The sequence below is a fragment of the Gadus morhua genome, chromosome 10 (assembly GCF_902167405.1).
Source record: "Gadus morhua chromosome 10, gadMor3.0, whole genome shotgun sequence".
Classification (NCBI taxonomy): Eukaryota; Metazoa; Chordata; class Actinopteri; order Gadiformes; family Gadidae; genus Gadus; species Gadus morhua.
Genome location: NC_044057.1, coordinates 10,765,639 through 10,771,638, shown reverse-complemented (window position 1 = coordinate 10,771,638; position 6,000 = coordinate 10,765,639).

The following is a 6,000-nucleotide window of genomic DNA, read 5'->3' as shown; positions in this document are numbered from 1 at the left end:
CCTTTATATCCACATGTTGTTCACGGTAGCGTTTTGAATACTTGCTTCGCGTTGTGCCGGCGAAACGCACATTTCTTGTCGCGTTGTGCCGGCGAAATGCACACTTCTTGGACCCCTGCATAACTGCTTGCAGTTCTAGTTAGGGGTCCAAGCCAACAGGTTGGATCCCTATTGTTTTTGTAAGGATTTTTCTTCCTATTATTATTATTATACTTACCCCCCTAAAAGTGGTACCAGAGCCCAAACCGTAAATGGTGCCCACACGCCGATTACATGACTAGATCCAGATCTCTTCGGACTACGCAGACGACAAAATCCAGACACGCCGGTCCCTAGGTGGCGCTATACCAAGGAATACGCGTTTGGGGCTATAACTCCCACATCGAACCTCCCACAGTCCAAAAACTTGTACACACAGATGCACTGGAGTCTGCTGCATCTTTTGGAATAGGCCACGCCCATTTGCGTCTAGAATTTTTTTTCGCAAAATCGCGAAAACCGCAAAACTGTTTTTTCGCTACTCCTCCCACATTTCTCGACCAATTGACACAAAACTTTGCACACGGCATCTTCAGACCTACACGAAAATAATTGCTGAATTTATTTTTTGATCCGACCTTCGACGACGAAACGGTATCGTTTTTAATATTTGTTTATTAGCTAAATTAGACGTGAAAAATCCAAAATCCAAAAAAATCCAAAATTACACATCGGATCGAGTCCAAATTTAACACACATGTTAGCGCCACCCTTAACGACGTTCGAATAAAAATTCGGAAAATTACGCCCTAAGGGGGCGCTATAAACGAGGAAATTGTATATCTTCTAATTGGCCAAAGGAATGTTCTTCAAACTCAAGGGAAACCATCAAGGGGCAAACCCGAGTCTATATAGAAAATATGGCCAAGAATTATTAATATGGGCGGGAGTTATTTGGCAAAGGAAAATTGTCTTTGGAAAATTTCGCCACAGGGCGGCGCCAAAAAACGACGACATTGTCTATCTCCTATTTGGCCAATGGAATGTTCTGAAAACGCGTTTTAGGCTATAACTCCCACACCGAAGCTCCCACAGTCAAAACCTTTATATCCACATGTTGTTCACGGTAGCGTTTTGAATACTTGCTTCGCGTTGTGGTGGCGAAATGCACATTTCTTGTCGCGTTGTGCCGGCGAAATGCACACTTCTTGGACCCCTGCATAACTGCTTGCAGTTCTAGTTAGGGGTCCAAGCCAACAGGTTGGATCCCTATTGTTTTTGTACGGATTATTAGGGGTCCAAGCCAACAGGTTGGATCCCTATTGTTTTTGTAAGGATTATTATTAGGGGTCCAAGCCAACAGGTTGGATCCCTATTGTTTTTGTAAGGATTATTATTATTATTCCGACGTGCTAATCCTAAAAGTGTGCCCACAGCCCAAACCGTAAATGGTGCCGACACGCCAATTGCATGACTAGATCCAGGTCCCTGAGTTCTAAGCAGACGACAAAATCCAGACACGCCGAACACTAGGTGGCGCTATACCAAGGGAAAACGCGTTTGGGGCTATAACTCCCACACCGAACCTCCCACAGTCAAAAACTTGTACCCACATATTCACTGGAGTCTGCTGCATCTTTTGGCATAGGCCACGCCCATTTGCGTCTATAATTTTTTTTCGCAAAATCGCGAAAACCGCAAAACTGTATTTTCGCTACTCCTCCCACATTTCTTGACCAATTGACACCAAACTTTGCACACGACATCTTCAGACGCACACGCAAAGAATGCACGAAACACTTTTTTGATGCGACCTTTGACGACGAAACGGTAGCATTTTGAATATTGGTTTATGAGCTAAATTAGACGTGGAAAATCAATAATCCAAAGAAATCCAAAATTAGACATCGGAACGAGTCCAAATTTTACACACATGTTGGTGCTAACCTTAACGGCGTTCGATAAAAAATTCGGAAAATTACGCCCTCAGGGGGCGCAATAAACGAGGAAATTGTATATCTTCTAATTGGCCAAAGGAATGTTCTTCAAACTCAAGGGAAACCATCAAGGGGCAAACCCGAGCCTATATAGAAAATATGGCCAAGAATTATTAATGTGGGCGGGAGTTATTTGGCAAAGGATAATTCTCTTTGGAAAATTTTGCCACAGGGCGGCGCCAAAAAACGACGACATTGTCTATCTCCTATTTGGCCATGGATTGTTCTGAAAACGCGTTTTAGGCTATAACTCCCACACCGAAGCTCCCATAGTCAAAACCTTTATATCCACATGTTGTTCACGGTAGCGTTTTCAATACTTGCTTCGCGTTGTGCCGGCGAAACGCACATTTCTTGTCGCGTTGTGCCGGCGAAATGCACACTTCTTGGACCCCTGCATAACTGCTTGCAGTTCTAGTTCCTATTATTATTATTCTTACCCCCCTAAAAGCGGGACCACAGCCCAAACCGTAAATGGTGCCGACACGCGAATTGCATGACTAGATCCAGATCTCTTCGGACTACGCAGACGACAAAATCCAGACACGCCGAACACTAGGTGGCGCTATACCAAGGGAAAACGCGTTTGGGGCTATAACTCCCACACCGAATCGCCCACATTCAAAAACTTGTACGCACAGATTCACTGGAGTCTGCTGCATCTTTTGGCATAGGCCACGCCCATTTGCGTCTATAATTTTTTTTCGCAAAATCGCGAAAACCGCTAAACTGTTTTTTCCCTACTCCGCCCACATTTCTTGACCAATCGACACCAAACTTTGCACACGACATCTTCAGACGCACACGCAAAGGAATCGTGAGACAGTTTTTTGATCCGACCTTCGACGACGAAACGGTAGCGTTTTGAGTATTGGTTTATGAGCTAAATTAGACGTGGAAAATCAAAAATCCAAAGAAATCCAAAATTAGACATCGGAACGAGTCCAAATTTAACACACATGTTGGTGCTAATCTTAATGTCGTTCGATAAAAATTCCAGAATTTTTCGCCATTAGGGGGCGCAATAAACGAGGAAATTGTATATCTTTTAATTGGCCCAAGGAATGTTCCTCAAACCCGAGGGAAACCATCAAGGGGCAATCCCGAGTCTATATAGAAAATAAGGCCAAGAAATATTAATGTGGGCGGGAGTTATTTGAAAAAGGAAAATTGTCTTTGGAAAATTTCGCCACAGGGCGGCGCCAAAAAACGACGACATTGTCTATCTCCTATTTGGCCAATGGAATGTTCTGAAAACGCGTTTTAGGCTATAACTCCCACACCGAAGCTCCCACAGTCAAAACCTTTATATCCACATGTTGTTCACGGTAGCGTTTTGAATACTTGCTTCGCGTTGTGCCGGCGAAATGCACATTTCTTGTCGCGTTGTGCCGGCGAAATGCACACTTCTTGGACCCCTGCATAACTGCTTGCAGTTCTAGTTATACTTCCTTCGTTAGAAGTGGTACTACAGCCCAAACCGTAAATGGTGCACACAAGCCAATTGCATGACTAGATCCAGGTCCGTGAGGTGACGGCAGACGACAAAATCCAGACATGCCGGCCACTAGGTGGCGCTATACCAAGGAATACGCGTTTGGGGCTATAACTCCCACACCGAACCTCCCACAGTCAAAAACTTGTACCCACATATTCACTGGAGTCTGCTGCATCTTTTGACATAGGCCACGCCCATTTGCGTCTATAATTTTTTTTCGCAAAATCGCGAACACCGCAAAACTGTTTTTTCCCTACTCCTCCCACATTTCTTGACCAATCGACACCAAACTTTGCACACGACATCTTCAGACGCACACGCAAAGGAATCGTAAGACAGTTTTTTGATCCGACCTTCGACGACGAAACGGTAGCGTTTTGAATATTGGTTTATGAGCTAAATTAGACGTGGAAAATCAAAAATCCAAAGAAATCCAAAATTAGACATCGGAACGAGTCCAAATTGTACACACATGTTGGTGCCAACCTTAATGTCGTACGATAAAAATTTCGGATAATTACGCCATTAGGGGGCGCAATAAACGAGGAAATTGTATATCTTCTAATTGGCCAAAGGAATGTTCTTCAAACTCAAGGGAAACCGTCAAGGGGCAAACCCGAGTCTATATAGAAAATATGACCAAGAATTATTAATGTGGGCGGGAGTTATTTGGCAAAGGAAAATTGTCTTTGGAAAACTTCGCCACAGGGCGGCGCCAAAAAACCACCACATTGTCTATCTCCTAGTTGGCCAAGGGAATGTTCTGAAAACGCGTTTTAGGCTATAACTCCCACACCGAAGCTCCCACAGTCAAAACCTTTATATCCACATGTTGGTCACGGTAGCGTTTTGAATACTTGCTTCGCGTTGTGCCGGCAAAATGCACATTTCTTGTCGTGTTGTGCCGGCGAAATGCACACTTCTTGGACCCCTGCATAACTGCTTGCAGTTCTAGTTAGGGGTCCAAGCCAACAGGATTGGATCCCTATTGTTTTTGTAAGGATTTTTATTATTATTAGGGGTCCAAGCCAACAGGTTGGATCCCTATTGTTTTTGTAAGGATTTTTATACTACCTCCCCGTGAAAGTGGAACCACAGCCCAAACCGTAAATGGCGCACACGCGCCAATTGCATGACTAGATCCAGAATCGGCACCGCTACTCAGATAACAAAATCCAGACACGCCGGTCACTAGGTGGCGCTATACCAAGGAATACGCGTTTGGGGCTATAACTCCCACACCGAACCTCCCAGAGTCCAAAAACTTGTACACACAGATGCACTGGAGTCTGCTGCATCTTTTGGCCTAGGCCACGCCCATTTGCGTCTATGAATATTTTTCGCTAAATCGCGAAAACCGCAAAAATGTTTTTTCGCTACTCCTCCCACATTTCTTGACCAATCGACACAAAACTTTGCACACGACATCTTCAGACCTACACCAAAAGAATGCATGAAACACTTTTTTGATCCGACCTTTGACGACGAAACGGTAGCGTTTTGAATATTGGTTTATGAGCTAAATTAGACGTGGAAAATCAAAAATCCAAAAAATTCAAAATTACACATCGGAACGAGTCCAAATTGTGCACACATGTTGGTGCTAACCTTAATGTCGTACGATAAAAATTTCGGAAAATTTCGCCATTAGGGGGCGCAATAAACGAGGAAATTGTATATCTTCTACAAAATTTCGCCGCGAAAACGCTACACTGACTTCTCGCTACTGCTACCACAGTCAAATCCTTTGTATCCACAGGTTCAGGGTAGCGTTTTGAACACATGCTTCGTGTTGTGCCGGCGAAACGCACATTTCTTGTCGCGTTGTGCCGGCGAAATGCACACTTCTTGGACCCCTGCATAACTGCTTGCAGTTCTAGTTATTATACTTCCCGCGCTAAAAGTGGGCCCACAGCCCAAACCGTAAATGGTGCCGACACGCCAATTGCATGACTAGATCCAGGTCCGGCACCGCTACTCAGATAATTAAATCCAGACACGCCGGCCACTAGGTGGCGCTATACCAAGGAAAGACGCGTTTGGGGCTATAACTCCCACACCGAACCTCCCACATTCAAAACCTTGTACACACATGTTCACTGGAGTCTGCTGCATCTTTTGGCATAGGCCACGCCCATTTGCGTCTAGAATTTTTTTTCGCAAAATCGCGAAAACCGCAAAACTGTTTTTTCCCTACTCCTCCCACATTTCTTGACCAATCGACACCAAACTTTGCACACGACATCTTCAGACGCACACGCAAAGAATGCATGAAACACTTTTTTGATCCGTCCTTCGATAACGAAACGGTAGCGTTTTGAATATTGGTTTATGAGCTAAATTAGACGTGGAATATCAAAAATCCAAAGAAATCCAAAATTAGACATCGGATCGAGTCCACATTTTACAAACATGTTGGTGCTAACCTTAATGTCGTTCGATAAAAATTTCGGAAAATTTCGCCATTAGGGGGCGCAATAAACGAGGAAATTGTATATCTTCTACAAAATTTCGCCGCGAAAACGC